The sequence below is a fragment of the Desmodus rotundus genome, chromosome 3, assembly GCF_022682495.2.
Source record: "Desmodus rotundus isolate HL8 chromosome 3, HLdesRot8A.1, whole genome shotgun sequence".
In the NCBI taxonomy this organism is placed as follows: Eukaryota; Metazoa; Chordata; class Mammalia; order Chiroptera; family Phyllostomidae; genus Desmodus; species Desmodus rotundus.
In genome coordinates this window covers 144,210,200-144,236,557 of record NC_071389.1, presented here as the reverse complement: position 1 = coordinate 144,236,557, position 26,358 = coordinate 144,210,200, and the positions used below count along the sequence as shown (strand labels likewise).

The 26,358-nt window shown below is 40.7% G+C and overlaps 1 protein-coding gene and 1 pseudogene across 2 annotated transcripts in view; both read right to left on the bottom strand.

Annotated features, from left to right (window-relative positions):
* TAFA2 (TAFA chemokine like family member 2) overlaps positions 1–26,358 on the bottom strand; it is a 425,687-nt gene that overhangs the window by 221,567 nt on the left and 177,762 nt on the right. The gene's annotated exons all lie outside the window — the stretch shown is intronic.
* Positions 8,533–8,939, bottom strand: LOC112319101 (peptidyl-prolyl cis-trans isomerase NIMA-interacting 4 pseudogene; annotated as a pseudogene).

Here is a 26,358-nt window from a genome sequence, read left to right as displayed (position 1 = left end):
CACAAAAAGGCCCACTCTCACCTCTCACTGCTGTTCTAATCAGAAGTTCCTGGCCACTCCAGGTTTGTTGAAGATTAGCTCAGTCAGAACAAAATGTGTATTACATGTCAAATGCAGCCAAAGGGATGGTTGAATTAAGATGATTTGATGTTATAATTTTTAAGTGTTTATTTAATCTTTGCTTTGCTGTAAATATCTTTCAGTGGGTAAAGTATCATCTTTTTAACTTTATTTTTATTGTTGACACGATTACAGATGTCCACCTTTCCTCTCCTTTGCCCATATCCACTCTGCTTCCCTCTCTTCCCTCTGGCCATCACCGCACTATTGCCTGTGTCTATGATTACACATGTATGATCTTTGGCTAATCCCTTCACCTTCTTGCATCCATTCGCCTCCTCCTCCCTCCCCTCTGACAGCTGTCAGTCTGTTCCACGTATCCATGCCTCTGTTTCTATTTTGTTTGTCAGTTTGTGCATATTTTGTTCATTAGATTCCACATATAATGAGATCATATGGTATTTGTCTTTCCCTGACTGGCTTATTTCACTTCGCACAATAATCCCTGGGTCTATCCATGCTGTAGCAAAAGGTAAGATTTCTTCCTTTTTTACGGCCATGTAGTATTATGTTGTATAAATGTACCACAGTTTTTTATCCACACATTCACTAATGGGAACTTGGGCATACATGAAAATAAACTCAAAGTGAATAAAAGACTTAAATGTAAGTCATAAAACCATGAAAATCCTAGAAGAAAACATAGGCAATAAAACCTCAGACATCTCTCATAGCAATCAATATTTTTGCTAATATATCTCATAAGGCAAGGGAGACAAAAGAAAAATAAACAAATGAGACTACATCAAGCTAAAAGGCTTCTGCACAGCCAAAGAAACCATCCTCAAAATGAAAAGGGAACCCACTGTACAGGAGAACATATTTGCGAATGATACATCTGATAAGGGGTTAATTTCCAAAATATATAAAGAACTTATACAACTCAACATCAGGAAGAGGAAAAACCCAATTAAAAAAATGGGCAAAGGATCTGAATAAATACTTCCCCTAAGAGGACATACAGATGGCCCATTGACATATGAAAAAAATGCTCAAAGTCACTAATCATCAGAGAGATGCAAATTAAAACCACAATGAGATATCACCTCATACCTGCCAGAATGGTTACCATCAATAAATCAACTAACAACAAGTGCTGGCAAGGATGCGGAGAAAAGGGAACCCTCGTGCACTGTTGGGGGGAATGTAGACTGGCGCAGCCACTGTGGAAAACAGTATGGAGTTTCCTCAAAAAATTAAAAATGGAACTGCCTTTTGACCCAGTGATCCCACTTCTGGGAATATGTGCTAAGAATCCAAAAACATCAATTTGAAAGAGTATGCGCACCCCAATGTTCATAGCCGTGTCATTCACAATAGCCAAGATCTGGTTTAAGTATCATTTAAAACAGATTTTATAAAGTGTAATTAGATGTGCTATCAAATGGGAAGAAAAATTAAAAGTGCAATTCACACTGTTACAGGAGCAATGCTCACAGCAGAATGTAATCCAGTCTCTACAGTGCACGTGATTAAAGACTTGCAGGGAGCCTAGCATTTAAATTATTAATCACTGCAGTTTCCTTCGCTAGGGAAAAAAAAAAAAAAAAAAACCTGTATGCTACATAAATGGGGGAAAGGTCTTTTTTCTTTTTTTAACTTTTGCACATTGACTGCCTGCTTAAAAGAAAAGAAAAAGCCTCCATTACCACCTGTTCATCTGCGGAACAGCTGAGCATGCGCTACCAAAGGACAGAATGTGCTCAAGACAAAGTTGTGTGCAAAGATCTAGAGAGCCAGTCATGTTGGGAGGGTTCAGTAGTTATTACAAATGCAACCTCCAGGCCGAAGCCAGATGAACCAAGAGATTTTTAAATTGTCTGCACAGTTTCTCATGCAGAGGTAGGGGTGATTCTAGACCTTGGTAGTCCTACCCTGAAACACCAACAGGGAATCAAGACAAACCTTTAAAAATCGGTTTCCCTGGAGGAATCTCTTACGGTTAAACAAGTGAAAGATGATACGTCTTTTCAACTTCTTCACTGAGCCACTATTGGACTCACTAGTTACCCAATCAAAAGACAATGCTGCTTCCCAACCACCTGAGCTGTTACCGTTAAATTAGTTGAACAAGGAGGCCCTCAGAGTGCGGTGGCTGTAAGGCTACGGTGGGGTACGTAAGCAAGCTCAAATCTAAGCCTGTAAATACCTCAAGGCCACGAAATCAAAACCTAAGGAGAGCCAGTCACAAACAGCTAACTAGGAATCAAGCTGAAGCCAATCAAATAATTTGCTTTCTTTTTTCCACACCTCCACTCCAAGTGTTTTCCCTGGTTCCTATAGGTAGAAGGCTCCTAACCACTTCCAGTTTGGCACTGCCAGATTGGAATCGAGTTTTGCTCAGTTAAACTCACAGTTTTTAATATGCTTCGGTTTATCATTTAACATACATAATTCTGAAAATAAAAAAATCATAAAAACAAATTTAAACTGGACCCTCCTAGCAGGTATAAAGGATCACACGGAAGTCGTCTAAAGCAACTTTTACTTTGAATCTGGTCACGAAGAGCAGAGTGTGGGGGATACTGATTATTTTAAGCTGGTTAGTTATCTTTAAGAAACTGAAGGGGTTCAGAATGAATTTCCCCAGAATGGGCCTCGGTGGCATGCAGACTATTTCAAACTGAACACAATTAAAGCCCCACAAACTCAAGAAGAGCTTTTCATCTCCCCCTTATCTGGCTAAAGGACTTTAGATAGAAAATCCTGCTCCTAGAAGGCAGCTGCCACCTTCGCCTAAAGTGAACTAAGTGTGGCAGCGAGAAACCTAGAAGGTCTGTTTGCTAGATTCCCTCTGTGTCCCACTGTCCCTGTGTGACCCAGCAAGAATTTGTTTCCCAAATGTTTGCTCTTTCTCACCTACCTGGGAATTGCCTGCTTTCCTTTGAAGCCCCAGACCCCTGCCTCCCTCTCCGGGACACAGAATGGTATATGAGCCTCAACTGGCTTGGACCCCAAGTCCTTATGGAACCCCTGTATGTACATACGTATTTAAATTCGGTTATTCTCGCCTGCTAATCTGTCTCACGTTAATTTGAATATTAGACCAGCCAGAAGAACTAGGAGGGAAAACAAGGAAATTTTTCTTCCCCCTCACACTGGTCAGCAGTGTATTATGATGAGCCAATTATAAAGTAAATGAGGCAATTTAAAAATCATTCTGAGCACAAAAAATTTTGCAACTTTTCATATGAATTTGCATTATAAACTAAATAGACTTTAATCCCAACTGAAGGACTCAAGGAAACTTTTTTGCCGGAGCCTTATTAAATGGTTGATGTGATCAGCATTTCAATTCTCCTCTTAGCAAGAATTTTGGATAACTAAAATATTCTCTAAATTTTAAAACGGTTCCAAGTGGCTAATACTAAGTATCGTTAATAATAAATATCTCATTCCCTGAAAGATGGTCTATGTTTTTCACATCCATGCTAAAAAGATTATAAAGACTTATCACAAATTATGAAAAAAAAATACCTCCTTGTTTGACTTTCCTGGCCAGTGCCGCCCACCAAGCGCGCCGATTTCCGGGACTTCCATCGCTGAGCCCAGGTAATGGGCGTGCTGCTGTCGGCCAGGCCTCTCTGACTGAAACCTCTCTTTTGTGAAACTCATTCAGTAACCTGTACCTGCCTCTATCAAGAATACAATTACATTTGTGTGTCTTACAGTTGGTAGACCAATGAAGGAAAATCGTCACTCTTTTTAAAAGCCTAGCTTTCTCTTGGCTGCATTCACTTAATTCTACAGGGCTTTGTCCTTGCCGAGAATATGCAGCCGTTCTGTCACTTTGTTTCTCTCACCACAAGATAAATCAATGCAAAGGAGCCACTTTTGAGGACAGCTGTCTTTCTTCCAGCCAGACTCTGACAATGCAAACATAGCCGTGTCCCCGTTCTTTTGATCAGGCCTCAGACACCATCTGATTGGGGAGAGGGGGAGGGAGGACACAAAGAGGAAAGGAAGAAAATCGTAACACAGGTTTCAGGAGGTTAAGGATTTGCCTTCTTTTAGACTAAGAATTCTTTTTTATAAGAATCATAAAAAACATTCCCACAACTCTGGCCATGGTCGAGGTGCTCAGAGCAATGAAGGGGAGAGGACTTTGCCCCCAGGTCTGTGTCTTTGGCGTAGGGATTATTTTGGCTGATTAATTTCAAGAAACAACAGACAGACTAAAAGCTCTGAAAACTGAGAAGTTGCATTTACGAGGGAAATCTCCATTTGTAAGAGTGCCTCCCTTTCTGTACTAGAAGAGGAAGACTCTAAATTTCTAGGTTTTTTAAAAGATTTTATTTATTTATTTTTTTAGAGAGAGGGACGGACGGAGAGAAACATCAATGTGTGGTTGCCTCTTGTGCGCCCCCTACTGGGGACCCGGCCTGCAACCCACGCATGTGCCCTGACTGGGAAACAAACCAGCCACGCTTTGGTTTGCAGGCCCGCACTTAATCCACCTAGCTACACCAGCCAGGTCAATTTCTAGAAACTCTTATCAAAGGGGAAGGCATGGACTTAAATTTGCATAACAACCATACCCTTGATTATTGTGCTTTGCCTGGTAACCTCCCATAACGGGGGTCAACATTCCCCCAACATCTTTTGCTTTTAGCTAGAGATAGTATTTGAAGTGGCAGCTTGGGACACTTCAGGGAGTTACTCTTTTCCTGCATATCTTCCATGTATACAGGAGGTATACACGTTATAAAATTTCTATTTGTTTTTCTTCTGTTAATTCATCTTTTTTTACAGGGAGTGTCTCAGCCAACAACCTGTTAAGGAAGAGGAAGAATTATTCTTCCTCTCCCACAGCAGAATTACCCAGATTTTGTTTAGCAATAAATATTTATTGAGCTGTGTGACTTTGGAAAAGTTACTTAGTTTCTCTGTGCCATGTTTTCCCAAGAGCGTTAGCTGTGCTTGTTAAAGCTTGCCTATTCTTGCCTACATTTGCTTTTCAAGCTAGGCACACATGGAGGAGATCGACACTTCCTCACTCAACACTTGCAACTGCCTCCTGGTCAGAAAAAACCAAGAGCCTAGTTTCTCCAGTAACCAAGAAAGTGTGTGAAATTCATTTTCACAGGGGAATACACTTGGCCTCTTCATCGCTAAACTATAATAGGTTATAATGTGAAACTAAATGACATTTGCCATTCTCCTACAAATAACTTGATGCCGTTCTCTTTCAGTATCAAATGAATTATCATTAAAATGAATTCTGGTCAAACAAACTCCTCAAAAACACGGCGGTTACTTTGTAATGGTACATTGTTTAATCACCCTGCCACCACACAGCACTTCACCACATAACTAGATAACCTGTAATTATCGTTCAAGGAACCAATAACTAAGCAGAACTAGTGCATGGTAAAGGTAATTGCTGCCTTATTGGATAAACCAGGAAAGCAGATCTTCAATGAAGGCCTTATAATTAAGCCACTGAAGAACATCTCAAAAGTCCTGGGTTTTAGATTGTATCACCTGAATAAAAAGGGAGCAAAGTCAAAGAGAGAAAATTTAGTGAAATGGTGAATCATCTACTACTTTGTCATTTCAGAACTTAAAGCTAGCATCATCAGTTCCCCCTTTCTATTTTAAAAATGCTAAAATCCAAGTGAATCTATATAGCTAGGGCATAGGAAGAATGCAAAAGGAAGTAATTCATAAGTGTTCCAGCAACTCACTGAAGTACTGCCCATAAATGTCCTGAACTGGGTGAGGTGTCATTGGAGTTGGAAAAGGAAGCACAGTTCATTCAAAGAACACTAGGGATATAGTAGAGAAAATGAGAGGAAATAAAAGAAGAAAATTTCAAATGAAAAGCACTAGCAAGAGCTCAGTAGTGCCCCCAAGCAGGGCAGTTCCATCACTACAGTAAAGGCACCCACCCCGAAGGAGGCCAGTTCAAGATGCAGACTTGGGGAACTAGACTGGAATGGAAGTCTCACCAAGGAAGCATCATGGAAAAAAAGAAATAACAAGGAAGGAAAAATTAACGACCCTCTATGTTTGTTCCCCACCCCATATTCCATAGTCAAGCCTTACCAGCCCTGTGTTCTGTAAAGAAATATTTCACATGCCACACTGACTAGAAGCATAAGGCCATAGAAAACAATTTGTTATTTTCTTTCAGATGTGTTATCTTTACATCATATTTCATGCTAATGAATTGTGAATTACTCTCCCTCCCCCACAGAAATATGTCCTTGGAATCATAATACAGTATAGGAGATTCAGAAAAGACTCTTCTATTTCCAAATAATAGAGCACGACTTCCCCTTGTTTTTTGAATCTTAGCTGCAAGGAAGTGAGTTAATCATATTCCTGTTTATAGAACGCTGTCATCATCGTAAGGCCTCTCTCTTGTTTGAGCTTAATTTCCCATTTATTCCTAATCTTCCCTTGTCCCAATACCTCCAACCCTAACTGCTTGCTACATGTCCTTAAATATGCCCATATCTTTATCAAAATGGTAAGTTATATGAATGTGTTTAATCTACGAAAGTATGTTAGACTGTGCATCTCATTTTTTTTTTCCTTAATTTCTTAATACCTATCCAGGTTCTTAATACCTATTCATGTTGCTTTCTTTACAGCTAGTTTGTTGCCTTGAAGTGACCTTGTTAAGCATCTTGCACGTCTTGCACATTTTACTTCCACAGTTCCCTAGTTACAGACATTTGTTACCTCTCGTTCTCCAATACTATCCCAGACACCACCAAAATAGACAGACGAGAGAGAAAGACAATCCTCAAATATACTCCTTTACCTTTGTTAGAGTTTTCTATAGGGTATACCTAGGCCGGGTGAGCAGTCATGGGTGTTTGCTCACGTAATTTCACTAAGTGCTACCAGACTGCATTCCAAAGTGACTGTACTCCCACCGTGCCTGGGTGAGAAATAAGGGTGGGTTGTTGTTGTTTTGTTTTATCTGTCCTGGGTACCTTCCATATATTTATAAGTTCTTTACCTGTATTTCCCACCCTGTGGATAAACACTCTGCAAATTAAACAAAGAAGAAGGAAGAAAGGCTTATTTCAGAAAGCACAAAGTCATCAGCAGGAATGCGGTAATTTGGGTAGAGTAGGAGATTTCAAAAATGCTGTAGTTTGCAAAGGCTCCACCGTGGAGTAGACAATGGGAAGCTCAAGACATGGGCGTATGGTGCATTTTCTACGGGACCCCCTATTTTCCTTCACAAAAAGTTACACGTGTCATAAATCCACTCTGCCATTTACCCTATGTGATCCAAAATGACGCCCTTGGGGCAGAAAACAAACAAAAGCTGCCATTCAGACATCCACTGACTCTCTGCCTGGGACCCTTTCTGCTATAATCACCAAGTAATAAAAATGGGGGAGGGTGAAATGTTAGGTCCCAGGTCCCTCGGACTAATTATAAGCTCTCGAGAAATCAGTCTGAAGCCCTTGCACAAGAAGAACCAGCAAAGTCAGTGCACTATCCTGTCCACAGGCTGAAAACAAGTTTGAAGTCACTACTAAACAGATGAAGCTAACAGCCCCAAGTCCTATCCTACTACAACACCTCTGTGATCTCAGGTGTACTCATTTTGTTTGTGTTTATTATCATTACTGTTCTGTGGCCACGTCAACCATCCCAGGGTCTCTTGCTTCTTACTCTGCCTCGCACTCGCTGTCCCCACACATTCACACAGTTCATCCCAGTGCTGCTCAAGTGTCAGTTCAGCAGAAAGGGCCTCCCCACCATTCTTGGTAGCTCTGTGCTTCACATACTCTGCTGTATGGTCAGTCTAAACACTTAGTCACATAGATCTTCCCACCAGAGTGTAACTGCCATCAAAGCAAGGATTCTGTTAGTTTCCTTTTTTTTATTGTCGTTAAAGTACAGTTGTGTGTCTTTTCCCCCTACTTCTCCCCCCTACCCCAGCCGGATTTTGTTAGTTTCTTTCACTGTGCTATCACCAGCATCTAGAACAATGCCTGGCCCAAAGAAGGTATTAAATATTGGTGGATCCAATCAGTTTAGATGATGATAGATGTTGAAGATCAAATAATGAAAAGGCAGCCTAGTCCCTGACCTCATAAAGTTTATACTCTCATAGGGGAAGCAGACTAACAGGCTGTAGGGTTTGCAAAGCTCAGGTCTCCCGACTGAACACTGCATGCTGAACAAGTACAAAAAGGCTGAGGTTCAGTTACTCAGTGGCAGCTAAGGGAAGACAGTAGCAAGCATGAGAAAAGAAAGCTGTAAGTGCAAGTTAGTTGCCTTTTTCCATCATGTATTTTTAAAGTCTTTCTGTGTTTTTTCAGAGACCCATTCAGATTAGAGGTCACAAAAGAGGAAGTAGCCATGAAGACTCTTCACAGACTGTATGTGGTGTTCTAAAAGCATTTTCAGTTGTATTTTTTTTCAGTCTTCCATACAATTTTATTTTCTCCCTTCAACCATAATGATATGATATCCAAATTTTTTTCTAAACCGGACTGTCTGCAAACACAGGCCTGTCTAGCCCACCTACAGGCAAGGCAAAGGCTGCTTCTTCAAATGGTCCCACCATGGACCCTCTGGTCATCCAGCCTGTCGCCATCTGGCCTGGCTTTGTCTTCACTATATTGTAGGGCCACTTTACTGCCTCTCACTCCAGACTTTAACTTTCCCACGGATTTGCTGACTTCTCCATGTTTTTCACATAGAATGTGTCTGAATGCATTGCCACCACCTTTGGGACCCTGAGACTCCTCATCAGAACTGTCACTCCCAGAGGCTGCGCCCCTACTTCCGCCTTCTCCAGAATCACTTTTTCCTTTGGGCGGCATCTTCAGAACCTGACATTGAACTCTCATCTGTATTGGTTGCCATACCTTTGGTTGTATTGGTTTGCACATGGAATATTATTTAGGTTTAAATAAATCATCACAGTGATTTAATCAGTGCACATAAATATACACATATACATAACTTCATATGGTTTAACAGTGCGTACAGAACTGAGCATTTGGACATGTGTCAGTGGTTACGTGACTTGCCCTCATTAAGTCGTGACGCTTGTTTTCTAACAGGATGAAAGCAGTATCTACCGAGTCTTATTAGCATTGTGATCATGTGTAGCAAGCAAGTTAGAACACAAACCTTCAGTCTATATGTGGTGGAGTAGAAATGAATACCCTATTTTGTATTTTAAACCAGACTCTCCTTGACTAAACTTGAGGACAGTAAAAGGAACTGACGTTTTAAACACTGTCCTAGAATTTAATTGAGGGAGAGGGTGAACGTTGCTTTGAATGGGAAGTTTGATCACACAGTTTACTCTCAAGAAGCCACCTTTCGTCCCTGCTGACTGACAATGCTGTCGGACACACACGAGAGAAGCCCACGCAGACAGACGGGCTCCTGCATCGAGAGTGTAGGGGTCCATGCCCCAGGACTGCTGGGAATATTGGGCTTATTTTGACTTGTATAATATGGCCTAAATATGAGTGAATAAAGGAACATGGAAATATTTTGCAAATAATCTTCACAAGAAGTTGATTTTGCCCACTGTACACTTCAGTTCCTGGGAACCATAGAAGGCAAAGGTCTTCTAGTCCTAAGCTCCTGAGGAGAAAATATAATTTGGTATTAATAATAATAATCAAATGGCTTTCCCTGGTGACCACTAACTAAACAGTCGACCCACAGTGGCCCTGTGACACACCGTCTTTTGTGTCGTGTTCAGTGTATTTCCTGGCTGAGGGAGTGACAGGACCCAAGTCAAATGATCTAAGCCTCAGATTCTCAGGCCTGTAAGAAAATCCATCACTCAGTGGTCGTGAGACCTGGGAAAAATCACTTAACCTCTTCGATGGTAAAACTCACCCTGCCTTCTCAGCAGAGGTCACTGCCGCAAATAAAAGGTGTTTTTATATAGTATGAAAGAATGTGTGTGTAGTTAGTTGGTCAATAGCGATAAAATCACAAGTGTAACTAGATCTGCAGTACGTTGTATTCACTCGAGCCGACATCAAATACAGTCCGCACAAAAATAATGCTCTGGTGAAAAAGTGGCTACAAATGTATCGGTAATTTTCACCTTCCTCCTCATCACAGTTGTTTCTCTCAGACTTCTAGCAGCAGGGTATGTACAAGAGAGATTTTTTTTAGTATTTTAAATGCCAAAAAAAACATATTTATAAATGTATGAGTCAAAAGCATACCAATTTTCTTTTATGTTTGAAAACTATAATCCTTCCATTTTGAATAATTACATGATAATATGACATTATATAAACTAGTCTTGACAGAAGCCAAAGCAGGGAGAAGACAAGAAGGTGTTCAAGGTCACAGGCTAACATTCCCCAGCGCTGAAGTCACCCTCTGCTGCAGAGTGACTGTCCGGGTCAGGAAAATGAACTGCAGAAGACCTGCACCATGGGGAATTTTCTAAAACAAAACATATACATTATTTCCTCTCAGAAATTCATCTTATGTAGCTGAATTTCCTCTTTCAAATATAAACTAAGTCATTAAATTCATAATTTGGCTATAATTATTAAGCATCCAATTTCATAAACAGGGATGCAAAATACTTTTTTTCTTTTCAAAATTCAAAGGAAACAAGCTTGCAATACAGTTTTAAGAATCTTAGTGGAGCAGGCTCCACAACACATAAATCATATTGTGATTCCTTGCAGTGTCCTCTTTACCTGTGGCTGAATTAAAAAAGCAATAAGGGGTGAGCAATTGTCCCACTGGTCTCTGTTAGCAGGAGCGCTATTTCTACAGATCTCTGCCTGCATCTCAAGCCAGTCATTCATCAAGGCCCAGGACAAAGGAATAAATGGTCAGGTCATGTTGCCACTGAGCAAACGCACTTCTCTCTGCATAGGGTCCCATGATTGCACAGCCTGAGTATCATGCATAATTTGTGTTTTGCCTTATTCAAAATGCAGATTGCCTTGGTTAGAATTATTATCCTCTGCAAGCCACTAACCTGCAGAGCCCAAGAAAGTCTGTACCTATCTAAAAAAGCAGGTGCCCTGTTGAAAGCTGTACTTCTGAGAATACAATACTATCAAAACCCAACATATGCTAATCTAAAACCACTTAAATTATCCAGGCTGCTCCCCCACCTAAAGGAAATGATCAAAACATGCACATGAAATAATGTGACATCTTACGAAGGGTCTCTTTGGCAGCAGGAAGTGAATAAACACAGAAGTGTTCCCCCACAACAGAGTGTACTCAGAAAGCTCAGGAGGAAAACCTGCTCTTGTATATTGCCCAACGTAAATTTAGACTCTCAACAAATGTTTGCTGAACCAAATTAAAATCAATACATTTCCCTAAGGCTTAAATCACAAAAAATAAGTCAAAGATTATAAATCATCTCCACAATAAAACCCTTCTTCATTCAGTATCTTTCCACGGTGACTGAACTGATGCTTCTGATGGACTGACTCACTGGGTTATGGCCAGGTTGTGGGGGTGCCCTGGCAGTGCCCACATGGTGGGGGTTTATATGTGGGTGCCAGCACAGCCCAGTCCTGTGCCCCAGACTGAACTAAGCACCTCCTTCTCTCTCTCTCTCTCTCTCTCTCTCTCTCTCCTGAAGGAGCTGTTTGGGAAGGAATTATTTTATTGTTGGTTTGTCTTTTATTATCATAAGATGCCATCTTCTTTCCACAATAGGATTTGAGGCATTTCAAACAGCAGACAGTCAAATAGACTAAATGAATTCTAAAATACTCCAAGATTTAGAGTCTAGAGAATTTTATAATATTAAAACACATAAAACAACAAAGTTAAAAATTAAAATGGATAGGAAACCATGTGGGGAGTAATGAAATCAAAAGAAGTATGTGAATCCATATGGTAAGACAACCTCTCCTGGTAATAAACCCTTGGAGGAGTTTTTCACATAATGTTTGCTGGGGGGAACCTTAAGAAGCAGAATACATTGAAGATATATTTCACATCTTCAAATCATTCATTCATTCAGCACTTGTTTATTGAAGCACCTGCTATGTACACTGCAATCTTGCTTCAGAAATATTCTTTAAATGACAGTTTCTTAACCTGGCGTCTGACGAAAGCCAAGGACGTAACATTTAATTCTACTCATCAAAATACATTCTACCAGAAAACGAAGGTTTTAGCCATGAATGTTGTGTTCTGGTCATTTAATTTGGCCCTAGCAACAGCGTTTAGAAACCATTCAGTATTTATGGAATAGTTAATCCATCTCTTGAACAGAAATGTTTCTCAAATACTGTTGCAGACATAGTTCAGCAGGAGGCAGTCCACGCAAGCAAGACTCTCTTCTCTGCCGAGTGCTGCAGGGAGTGAAAGGCTAAGTTTTTAACTGATAGAGACATTCTACTTTAACACTTAGGAATACAGCTTTCACCCTGTTTCAAAGGAAACAATCTCACCTTGGTATAGAGGTAGGTGCAGAGGTGTACAGACAAGACCAGATTTTTTCTCAAAAATGAGAATATTTTCAGCTACTCAAATGATTTGCATATAGTACATGACAGATGTATTTGCCCAGAAAAAAATTTTAAGGTGGATATTTGTTAATGAAGTTCCGTATTTGCACTCTTTCACGTGACAAATTTAGAGCATTCCATCTTGATGCTCTGCACCAAGGTGAGTGCGCTGTAAGAAGGCGCTCGGTCTGTGCTCACGGGTTCTGTGCAGAGCAGAGTTCTGACATCAACTTGTGTGTGTCCTCTCATCCAGATGTGGAAAAATGCCCAGCCGGCCGTAGAGCAGAAAGACAATAACAACGTGTACCCCACACAAAAATGAGCTGTTATCCCTCCTCCCCCCAAAAAAGGCTTATGCCTAAGGCTTGTTGATAAAACGGGTCCTCCCATCAACTTTTCTCCACACAGCAAAACTTTAACAATTGTATGTGACGTTGGCTTTGAAAGTGCCTATAACATTCCTACAGTCACTTAGCTATGTGAAATCACTCCTGGCTTACCAAAAGTATAAAAACATGTGTTCCCCACTCTCTAACTCTCTACCAAGCTCCTCAGCACCACCCCTGAAATGCCTTCCTCATCCAAGAAGAATGTCACAGCCCGTCTTCTCAGAGAGGAGAAACCGGAGCCAACTCACAGCTTGTGTTAGAAGGGAGATGTGAGAAGCTACACTCCTTCACCCACCCCCAGAACAGACATAGTTCAAGAGTGGCATCTGGCAGATCTACTCATTTGGAGCAAATGTATAGAAGTGCTCCAAAATAGATTGCCAGAAAGCATATTGCCCTCATAGTCAATTAAAATAAATGGAGAAAAGGATACGCAAAGGAAAAATACCAATTATCCAGGCTGGAGTGTGCCCAAGTCCAAACAACTAACACACCCTAAATGTGTAAATAATCACCCTCAATATTTTAATGATTTCAGTAATTGAGAATCATCTTTTCATCATTCATTTCACCTCCAAAACAGCACTCCCTACAATTCAGTCTCTATTAGCAATCTGCTGAGAGATTAATTGAATATTGACCCAAAGAAACGTCTGCTACCTGTGGCATCACTACAACGGTCCAATCAAAAACCATCTCTAAATTGAGATGAAGCAAGTTAAGAATTCCATCTCACCACTTTGATTATACTTTAACTGCTAGTACTTGGGAGCCAACATATTTTATTTAAAAATAAGGGTTAGAAAAATTCAAGACAACTGCAGTATAATGAGAAAAGCCCTACACTGGCAGTCCGGAGTCTCAGCTTTCTACTGTTGCTCTGTTCTCCTGACTCTGCCTAAGAGTATGGACCATTTGTTCACTTACTCTTTTATTCCACTATTTATTAAGTGTTTAAACACTGTGCCAGTTCCCATCAGCTGTGATACTTCATCTATTTAAAGGACAGTATTTATATCTATTCTAACACACAGGGTTGTTATGAGAAATAAATGAAGTTGTTTATGTGGTGATTCGTAGTAAACAATGAAGTACTTACTATGCAATTAGGACTGAAGTGACTGTCATTAAAAAAGCATCGTAATATGCTTCAACCTGCACCTGACCACCGCATTGATGGGGTGTACAGGTATATTAACAGAATTTGTGTGTACAATGTGTAAATTATGCACAATGACATATAGAGTATGACATATTTGAGTTATAACAAATAAAATATAATTTGTAGAATAGAAATGGACTAGACTAATTAGGTGAGGGAAATAGTAAACTTTTTAAAACGCTCATACAATAACTATAAATGGAGCCCACAAAAAGTCATAATTTAGAACAGCAGTCCCCAACCTTTTTGGCACTAGAGACCGATTTTGCGGAAGACAATTTTTCAAGGACCAGAGTGGGGGGGATGGTTTCAGGATAACTCAAGCGAATTACATTCAAGCTCACCTCCTGCTGTGCAACCCGGTTCCAAACAGGCCCAGACCAGTACCGGTCCATGGCCCAGAGATTGGGGACCCCTGATTTAAAAGACAGTCCATGGAGAGAGGCCATAGAACATGGCGCTTCATGCTGTGTTCTGGAACCAGCCTGCCTACGTTCAGTCAGTGGCTCTACCACTGACAGCTATGGCCTAGGAAAAGTTGCTTAAGCTCTGTGCCTGTTTCCTCATCTATAAAATGTGGTCAATGATAGTATTCACCTTCTGGAACTCTTAGGAGGATTAAATGGGCTAAGATACTATACAGCACATTTTAAATCTACCTGAGGATAAGCTTTTTACAGTGCAAAGACTTACACCTTTTATATTTATGGGGGTGGGGGGTGGTATCAGAGATAATGATGCTTGTAAATCAACTCAGTAAATTTTACTATGTAAAATAGTATATGGTATAAAATAGGTTAATAGTATAAAGTAGGTAAACTTTATACTAATAGGTATAAATAGTATATTTATTCATAGGTAAATAGTATAAAATAGGTTATGTCATTTCTCTGTTCAAATGTCTACAAAGGCTTCATGCTGCCCACCTACCATATACAGTCTCAAGTCATTCATTGGCATTTACAGCCCTGTGGGATCATCCACTATCCAAACACCTGTCACTACTTCTTTTTTTTTTTTTTTTACTTTTTTTTTTAATTTTTTTTTTTATTGTTATTCAATTACAGTTGTATGCCTTTTCTCCCCATCCCTCCACCCCACCCTAGGTGAACCCACCTCCCTCCCCCCTCTCCACCCTCTCCCTTGGTTTTGTCCATGTGTCCTTTATAGTAGTTCCTGTAATCCCCTCTACCCACTGTCCCCGCCCCCACCCCCCACCCCCGCCCTGGCTATTGTTAGATTGTTCTTAACTTCAATGTCTCTGGTTATATTTTGTTTGCTTTTTTCTTCTATTGCTTATGTTCCAGTTAAAGGTGAGATCATATGGTATTTGTCCCTCACTTCCTGGCTTATTTCACTTAGCATAATGCTCTCCAGTTTCATCCATGCTGTTGCAAAGGGTATAAGCTCCTTCTTTCTCTCTGCTGCGTAGAATTCCATTGTGTAAATATACCATAGTTTTTGGATCCACTCGTTTGCTACTTCTAACATAAACTGTAAGTTCAATATGTCAATTCCCCTCTCTATTCACTATTGCCATTAGCATAAACAAACACTCTATCCCACTTTTAAAAAAAGTCTCTTGATCTTTATTCATTTCTTTGCTCTCTTTTACAGCAAAACTTCTTTAAAAATTATTTGTGCTTGCTGTCTCAATTTCCTGTTACATTCTCTCTTGAACTTATTATAACAGAATTTTTAATATTATCTAAGTGTAGATTTGTCTCCAGAAATCTAGGCACACATCCAACTTCTGTTAGTTAGTTGGTTCCATTTGGAAGCCTAAAAATTCTGGAGTTATCACATCCTTCAGAATTTGATTATTCTTCCCATACCTGCTATTACCTCCATCTCCCTGATTTCAGTAAATGGAAACTCCATTCACAAGAAATCTTCCTTAACTATCCTTTATCCTCACACTTCACGTTCCATCCATCAGCACATCATGTCAACTCCTTGTTGGCAACATACCCATCCAAACAGATCACCAATGTCTAACCCAAAAGCCACTTTGCCTCGCACTTGGACTTCTGGCAAGACCCTTCCTGCTTCTGCCCTTGTCTCCCTCCAGTTTGTTCCCACAGAGCAGTGAGAGTGGGCATTTAACATAAGCCAAACTATGACACCGCTCCCCTCAAACTATCTCAATGGCTTCCCATTTCACTCAGTTAAACCCAGTATCTTCACCACAGCCCCTCCAGAGCCCTCACTAAGGTCCTACATGATCTGGCTGCTGCTTCCGCTCTAGCCTCATCCATCACTCCTCATCAACTCCTTCAACCCTCTTTTCCGGCTTCAGCTACATTGCTCCTTCTTTTCTCCCACCATACATCCATCCACAAGACTATAAGTTCCATGGGAGTGAAAACTTGCATGTTTTATAAATTGCTGCATCCTTTGAACCAAGAACAGTGTCTGGCACATTCACATATTCATTGAAAGAACAGACTGAGTTAATAATGAATCTCTCTATTGTTCTATAAATAATATCGCCTACACATTGCGTGTCAAGCCCAATGCCTCCACTATGTCAAACCTTCAATGAAAACTCTAAAGACAAGCACTATTATCCCTGTTATGCAGATGAGGAAGCTGAATCTCAGAAGGCTATATTTCACGTCCCAGATCACACAGCTGGAGAGTAGCAGCACTGAGGTTTTAACAAGAGTCTGAGCTCCTTCCCCGAGGCCTCTCTGCTCAGTAAGTAGTCCACAGTCATTTCTATTCCTCACTAGTGTTCTTACCAGACCCGGAAAGCCTTCTTCCAACCCTAGCTTTCAGATTTCTACTACAAACCAAGCTTGTATAAGTAATTTCCTTTTCCAACGTCCCACTCATGTATATGAATCATTCCAATTTGTATCATTGTCTTCATTCTTAAAATTAAAACATTTAAAGTTTATGAAGAACTGTAATGCTCTCAAGTATAATGCTTTTCCATAGTTGTCTACATGTTTGTGTTATCCTTATCTGCCCAAATAAATACAATTCAAGACCTTATTTTGAAACCTATTTCATTAAAATGTCTTTCTGCCTCATATATTAGCCACTGAGAATGTTCCCAAATGATGGCTGAATTAAACTGGAGACACACAAATAGGTAAAAGAGTACAAGGTACCTGGATGTCAGAAGCTACGCACCTCATTGTTGCCGTTCAAAGATCCCTATCATAGGACAGAACAGCAGAGAACACAGACAGCCATTTGCTCAGACAAGTGGAAATCTCATAGATCAGGATCTCCCTTCCTCGTCCTGCTAAACCTGTTTCCTCACTTGTACATCGAGAACACTCCACAAATGATCACTACCAGGTTCAGATACTGAAATAGATTTTAAGTAATTCTCTAACAAGAGACTAAAGTGTATGTGTTAAGAGAATGTTTGTTTGCCTCTTGAGTGATTCCATTCTGTTCATCTCTAATCTCCACTGAAAGCAAATGAAAAATTCATGTTCCTTAAACACTGCTTCCCTGACGTCACTCCCCTCCTGTGAAACCCTGCACAGCCCCACACTACCTGTGAATGGAGTCTACGCCTCTCTGTCTGGCATGAAGACTTCTCACAACTGAGTCTTACTCTCTGCAAACGGATGGCCCACAGCTTTGTAACTAAGACTCCAGGCCAATAAATCTGCTCATCTTTAGATAATTCAATTAGGTATTATCTGCACATAATACATTTATTCTGTGATTTGTTAGTCACAAGAGTCTACCCTCAGTCCCTCAAATAATCTAAGTTCTTTCCCATATCAGAGCCTTTACAAATGCTGCTCATCTCCACGGACCAGCCTTCTCCATCTCATGTGGCCGGTTCCTTCAAGTTCAGCATGAATGTCACCTGCTTAGAGACGTTTTTTCATGTCCTCACAATTCAATCAAAGTACCTTCCCCACCATCAGTTTTCTCTACTTGTATACTATGTTGTTTCTACTACAGCTTAGCTCAGCAGTTCTTTATGTGTTTGTCTAGGGTTGGGCCGTTGTTGGCTCTTGTCTGTCCTCTCTGTTAGAAAGCAGTGTCAGACCACATCTGCCCTTCTCAACACCGCGTCTGCCCAGTGCCTAGTATGGTGCCGGTTCACCGTGGGAACTCAGGAAACACATGTTTAACGAGTCAGTGAATATGTATGTGCAAGACTTGAGAGTTCACTTGATTGTATGTTACGAGATTCCATTTATCTGAAATAGCCAGAACAGGCACATCAGTAGAAACAGAAGGTAGGCGAGTGGCTGCCTGGGGCTGCAGGTAGGTGAGGGGAGGGACAGCTGCTAGGGAGATCGGGATTCCTCTTTGGGCCGATTAAAATGTTCTCAAATGGACTGTGGTGATGGTCGCACAACTCTTCACATATGCAAAAATCATTATATTATACACTGTAAATAGGTGGATTGTATAGTATATGAATCATATACCAAGAATGCTGCCCTCCCCCAAAAGAATACATTTGATTAATCCACTGGTTAACTGATTTGTTTTTTTACATGTTGATAAATGATGTATACTAGCCTATATTTTATTTGTTTTTATAGTACTTAAGGGTACTATCAAAATTAAATGAATGTGGGGTGATGTTAATAAGGAAGTCAAAGAGTAGGGATGTATTTATTCAATATCTACTACAAACCATGCAAGATATTACAGGTAACCAAAAAGAAAAATACCTTAATCCTGCCCTTAAAGAGTCTGAAGAGCCAATTTAATCCAGTCTAAGATGATTAAGAGAAAAACAATGATGATCACTGTATCAGAAACCTCCGTGACCCATCTCCCATTCTCCTCTACCCCTTTTCCTCCAGCTGGCACTTTAGCTACCACCTGGAGTACACAGATGTAACCTACCAACTCCTCAGCCATCCAAACACATTGTACAACCCTGCAGCAGGTAGGAAGTAACAACCAGCACAACCCTGGACCACATGGGAGCTGATGCCTACATCTCCATCCTTCTGTGTCTTAGGTGCACAATTGTCAGGTGTATCATGCACCACTTCTCAAAGTTTGCCCAGTGGGATAAAGGCATAGTTGCCCATAGCAGTGAACAGCTTAGAGATGCATGCACATTGGATACGTTATTATTTCTTCCATCTTTCTCTTTCCCCAGTGCTCCACTTCTTCATCCTGGGATCATTTCCCAACATACATATACTGCCTGGGGAAAGCCCTGTTTCAGGCTCTGCTTTGGGAAGGGAGGGGTTCTCTTCAAGCAATTCACAAAGTCTATTTCTCTATTCTCATCACCCAACCAAGAGGAACCAGATCTTCCGCATCCAAAGCATAGATAATGTCCATCACGTAAGACAGCCATAAATTCTGCTCAGGTCTACACACTTGCCAAGATAACTCATTCACCAAGTCATTCATTCCTTCATCAAATACTGATTGTCCACTACAAATCAGGCTCTCTTCTAAGATCTGGAAATACAACAGTAGACACAGAATCCACACTCTCTGGAGGTAATATTCTAGCAGGGAAAAAACAAATAATAAACAAGGAAATATATGATATGCCAAGTGGTGATAAGTGGTATAATAAAAAATAAAGCAGAGTAAAGTGGTAACAAACGAAGTGGAGAAGTTGTAACCAGAGAAAGAATCTCTGAAAAAGTGATATTTGAGCAGAGATCTGAATGAAGAAATGAAGTGACTCCTGAAATTATGGAGAAAACATCTCAGGCTAATGGAACAGCCAGGGCAAAGGCCTGCAGTTAGAAGAGAAGTTGACACATTCAAGGGAGAGCGAGAAGGCAGTACAGCTGGAACTGAAGCAGCATGGAGGGGAATGGCAGTGAATAGCCAGGGTGGCTCTTGAAGGCCAAGGGACAGAAGGTAGATTATATTCTGAAAGCTAAAGGAAGACATTGGAGAGTACTGAAAAGCGGGAAGACATGCCTGAATTTGCATTTCTGTACGATCGTCCTAGCTCTTGCGAGGTGAACTGGCTGTGGGACTGCAGATGATCGGTCACAGTTGTCCGAGAGAGAGAGCAGTAGCTACTGACAGAGGGAAGGAGGAAGCATTTGAATGAATGAAGCCCCTAGAAGAAAAGTGAACATGTTAGTTCTGCTCAAGCACTGTTTTTCTTGCAAATGAACATTTTGATAAAACACTATTCACATTTAACCAAAGCAAACTTTAAATGAAATTTTAAATAAGAAAGTATAAAACTGTTCTGCAATATGACATGGTATTTGTACTATTTACAAAAAATAAAAAAGCAAAGTCTTATTTTTAAGCACTTAATTTAAGGAGAGAGTTTAGAACAGACCTCCCCCAATCACAATCTATAGGAAAGCAAAGGTCAGATGTAAATTATATAAATCAGGAGGGGGAAAAAATCCTAGGCTCACTATTCTATAGACTAAAAATTTAAAGAAATTTAATGAATACATTTAATTAAGGAATTTAAGAGGTAAACCAGCACAAGTAAAAGAAGAGTATGATTGCCAATTCCTGTCATTCAGGACATCGGTATGAGGGGGAATCTGAGGTTTCAACCAAAGTGGTAAAGATTTCAGCTCCTCAGATTTTTTAATAATTGTAAATAGCATATTTTAAAAATATTTCCAGAAAATGTATTTTAAAAATACCCTTTGCTTGTTTATTTATCTCATCTCCTCCTCTTATATCTTAAAAAATGCATTTTTAAGTGCTTGCAATGAAGATTGAACCCAGATGTCAAAATGCAAATAATACTTTTTTATGGCACCGGTAGGTGCCATCTTCTCTCATTAACAAAACTCCGTATGTTAATGGCAACATATACATACTACTTACTATATGCTAAACTCTCCTCTAAGTGCTTTACATACATAAAAGCATTTCATCCTCACAACTATATTAGGCATTATTTGTCCCATTTTGTAGAGGAAGAAGCTCGGGCCCAAAGGGAGTTAAACATGTCAGCCTCGGCCTCACAGCTGGAAGCCAGAGTTTAAACCCAGGCAGTCAGGCCCTGTGTTCTCCATCACCACACACACCGCCTCCTAGTGCACTGGAGAGAGGGCAGCTTGTTCTGGAGGGGAAAGCAGCAGCACCTGGGGGGTGCTGTTCAGAGAAAACAAGAGAGGTTCTGGGGACACGCATCTCCCCTCAACAGCTAATTCTACCATGCTGAGGGAAACACAAGTGACCTTTTCTCATCCTGCCAAACATCTCACCTGAAGTGTGATTCACCTCCCATATCATAGGCAGCAGCTCATATTCTCAGGGTTTTCTTCCAGTTGTAGCAGGCAGGCGTTAACCTCCCTTGTAATAATACCAGGGCATTGTGCCAAAGAACCTGGATTTTTACTCACCTGCACGAACAAGGTCTGGTTTCAGATACGAGGTTTGCTTACTTCTTATTCTAAGGGATTTCACTTCAGACTGAAAAGTACCCTTGCCATAAGAGGGTCTTAATATAAGAGGAAACAATTCTATTTAATTCTAGGGGGGGTTTTTTCTCCTCCAACTGAACCGAATGACAAATTCAAAATACCATTTACTGAAGCATACCCTCTTCTTCAGAAGTGGCCTTAAGACTCTCATCTCAAGAAATCTTCCCAAGCATTTCTAAACAATTTGTGCAACAGCCTTAACATGCAAAAACAATTCAGTGATTTTTTTTTTTATAAACAATGCCTGCTATCTTACAGATTCCATGTTTAACCTCATGAAAATCCAACTAAGAAGACTCACCAGATACTAGTATCTGCGTTTGCTAATGACAGAAGCTAAAGGATAGAGAACTTAAATGCCTTGCATAGGGTCACAGAAGTGGGTGACATGTGCAGAAGGTGTGCAGATACAGCTCCATAAAAGTCCAGGGCAGACCATTCATTTGTCCATAGAAAGTGAATCAATTCCTGAAAGCCTGACAGGTGCCCATTTCCATGCTAACCAACAGAGTTCCATAGAGAATTATTTGAAACTCCCAAGCAAGTTACTTAACCACCTTGCCCGTTTCCTCATCTATGTAATGAGGCTAATACAAGTACCTATATCCCAGTATCACTGAGAAGACTAAATGGTGTATTGAGTGTCAACATTGAACACAATGCCTGGACAAAGGATTCTAACACATATAAAAATAGAACTTTGCAGTTAGAGTGGTCTATTAACGGTTGAGTTCCTCTCACCACAAGGGTGGAGAGGGGGCTTGGATGGCAAGTGTCAGAAATGCCGGATAAAGCCTTTCAGCCCTGTGAGATTATGGAAGGGGTAGCGTCTTGGCTAATATTGATTCTTCGTACACCTACATACTGATATAGGAGCTCGTTCTCAGAAGTTTTCGTGTATTTACAAGGAAAAATCTTACAAACAAAAAAAGATATCAAAATAAATTTGATCAAACGTTTAGATTAACCAACTCATTTACTTTTCCATTAATGCTACTATAATTTCTTGTTGCTCATACTTTTAAAAAAGAAAACCAAATATAGGAACCAAAACTAAATCACAAAAAATTAACTCATGTAGCTGTTATTTGCTCGATCCTATAATTTAGCATTTTATTACACACTGCCTGTGTTGTCCTTCAGTTTCTTCATAGGTTTTTAGTTATTCCAACTAAAGTAGGTAAAGCTCAAAGACAGAGGCTCCATCATGTACGTTTTTATTCCCTGTGATGCTTACTATAGCTTCCAGTACAGAGAAGATAGCCACTACTTGATAAGATGGTAGTAGTTGTGAACTAGATTCCCTATCAAGCCTTGGCAAGGGTGAGACACGCATGGAACTCTTCCTGCGTTACTGGAGAGAGTTAAAACTGGAACCGCCTCCTTGGAAAAGTCTTTGGCAGTGTTTACAAAAACTGAACATATCCGTACCCTCTGTATGATATAGCAATGCGACTATTGGTATATATTCAGGAGATATGCATAAATATGTGCACACACTAAAAAATGTACAAAAACGTTCAAAGCAGTATTACATGGAATAGGTCAAAACTGAAACAATCTAAATGTTCTTCCAAGATAGCATAAATAAGTGAATTGTGGTATATTTGTATCATGGAATGCTGTGCGACAATGAAAATTAAACTCTACCAAAAAGGGTGACTCACAAAAGCATAACGTTAAATAAAAGTAACCAGGCCCTATTAGGTTCATATTTATGATTCAATTTACATAAAGGTCAAAAACAGGCAGAACGAATCCATAAAGAGAGAAGTCAGAAGGTTTGTGAAAGACACACAGGAGGGACTTCTGGAATACAAGTAATAAAAAAAAATGTTTATGGGAATAAAAAGCCTCAGGACCAACATCATTGTACTCCACTGTTTTCTCCCTCTACCTATTGCAGAGTAATTTATGAATGTTCTAGAGCACAGGTGGCAAACACAAGGCCCGCAGGCCGAATCCAGCCCTCCACCTTGTTTTATCCAGCTTGGCACCTTATTTCTACCCAGCAGCAGCGCCGAGCTCTCACTTAACTGTTAAGGAGTAGTTACATTTATACCGTCCTAAAATTACATTTGGCCCTTTGAAGACAACCACAAGGCTGATGTGGCCCTGGTGAAAATGATCTTCACACCCCTGTTCTACAGGAATTAGAAAAGGCAGAGAATAGAACACCATAGCAAAAACATTGGCCTATGTTCTTTGGGGTTTTGTTGTTTCCTTGAACTATGAAATGGCTAAACTTTTCTGAACTCCCTCAACCTGCAAAAAAATAATTATCTCTTTTATCCCCTAGGCAACGCAGTATACAGTGACTCACATTGTATTTAAAACTTAAAACAAAATTATAATTACAGCTAATTAAAAACAATTGAAACATCAGAAGAAACTATGGAAGAGTTATAATTAGCTGCTAAGAGATGATATTGTAAAGAGGTTTTAATACAAATAAAACTTGGAATCAAAAGATCCCATCAATCCCATTGTGCCATGAACAGAACAGTGTTACCAGAAAATTTAAAGCCAGGTGGTTTTATCACCAACCCAGAGCAGGCTCGGCCCTCCAACCTCTCCATCTTCTGTAGGACCACATCACGTGCCCCTGTTACCCAGCCAATGGGAAACACCGTCAGGAACTGGCAGTGATGTCCTGGGGCAGGTACGGCAGCGAAGTCTTGCAGTGGCTCATGCTTCACTGTTTGCACAGAGCACTGGATACGGTACTTACATATTTCAGGTGTTATGTATTAATACTTGTAGGTTTGATTTCTTGGGATAGAAAAGGAAGTTTTCTATGGAGCATACATTTCAATCCTAATAGACAAGTCTTCTTTTCTCCTTCTTATAATCTTCACCTACTTTCTCTAGCAGAAATCCTGGCTTCTCCCCTGCATCTGTCTCAAGTGTTGTCTTCCTCTCACGACCTTTACACAGCTGGGCCTAGAGATAAGGCAGGTGTCCTCCGGGCTCTCCATTGCAGCTTCCCGCTCACACTTCATTCTCCTTTTATGAAATCACATTCTCCCTCTCTCCTCCAGGAAGTTCCCTAGCTCTGAATCTCATCAGCTCTTACCTGTTGGGGGGGGGGGGGGCGCTCCACCCACAGAGCCTCAACAATGAGAGTAAGTCTACAAGACACATGATCTGCTTGGGGAGGAAAGGTGGCGATCTCTCAAAGGAAAAGGGCCAGGAGCATTTTCCTCAATGGGTTTTTATTGGGTTTAATTTGCATAGGAATACAGGTAAAGCTCATTAATCATAGTCTGGCAGTAAAGATCAAACAATAGATAACAAACAAAGAACTCTGAGGGCTTATTCTGAGTCAGGGTCAGTTAGCTAAGGGCTATAAGACTTTGGGAAACAAACTCATTTCCTGCTTGGACCTTATCAGAAAATTGAGGACATTCTTAGCAAAGCAGGTTTCACAGGATTTTATGCATTCTTTCCTAGGCCTGATCGCCCTGGGGAACCACCCATTCCTGTCTAGGCCTTCACCCACCTCCGTCATTGTTTCAGGCTTAAGTCAGGCAGGGGAAGTAAGGCAGCCAAGAGATTAGGAGATTTCTTGCAGACAGAATGAAGACTCAGGCTATGTCAAAGCCAAGGGGTGAGGGTCCATTGCCCCCTTTTTCTATAGCCCCCAGGTCCTACCCTGAGGGCCCCTTCCTGACTATGCCTGTCTTATGTCATCCCTCCCTTGAGGAATCTTACCCCTTATTAGCTAACCACTCATTCGCTGGGGGCCAAGCAGGGTGAAGTAAAAGTGGGCAGAGGTGGTGCCCCAGCCAGGAAGATAAGCTTTGTCTCCTTAGTGGCTTAGGGTCCCAAGGTCTCTCACTCAGCCTTAGCCATGGGAGTTTACAGCTTCTGAAAGCAGGGAAGGTGGTTCCCAACAATTACCCTCCGGCCCTCGTTGTTGGTGGCATCTACTAATACCTGTGTCATTCCCACTCACTGTTTGACAACTTTAGCTCCTACCTCACTATAACTTTGTAAAACACAACTCCTATCCGAACTTTTGGGTATTTTAATTCATGTGTAGATAGGCCTTCCAACACCCTGGCCTCTTGAATGTCTCCCCTCTAATAATCATGCCCTACACCTTATCCTAGCCGCTTACTCTCAAGTCCGGTCCCTCGACTTGTTACCACCTACAAACCCTCCAAAATCTAAACTTCACACATCCACTTCCTGACCACTTCCTTCTTCCAGCTCCCTCCTTCTAGTACCTGAATTCACTCCAAATGCCTAAACCCACAGGGACTTGCAGAACACTGATCCTAATTTTTCCCTGCTCTTCAGCCTTTCCATCGCTCTCCATTCTCCCCCAATGTTTCTCCACTCTCCTTACTCAATTAAAATTTTGTGGCAATCACTATAATCACTTCTTTGCATATATACTTGACTCTTTTTCTCTCTCTTCACCATGGTCTCTTACATGGATTATCGTCATAGTCTTCTAACAGGTTCCCTAACTTCTATCTTTACCCTTTGGCAGTCTATTCTCAACACAGCAGCCAGGAGGGTCCTTTAAAAATGTAAATCAGGTCATATAAATTCTCCATTCAATTTTCTCAGTGGCTTCCATCTCATCAGAGTAAAATCCAAAATCCAAGTGATAGCTTATATGCCTAGTATAGCCTATGCCCCTTATCTCTGACTTTGCTTCCCACTAATCTTCTTTTCACTCACTCCCAGAAAAAAAACACTAGTCCACTCACTGTACCTCAAACCCACTAGATAATCCCCTGCCTCAGGGCCTTTGCACTGCCTATCCCCCCCTACCTAGAATGCTCACATCCTAGATAAATCACTATGATATCCTCCTTTGCCTTCAAGTTTTGTGAAAGTCTCAG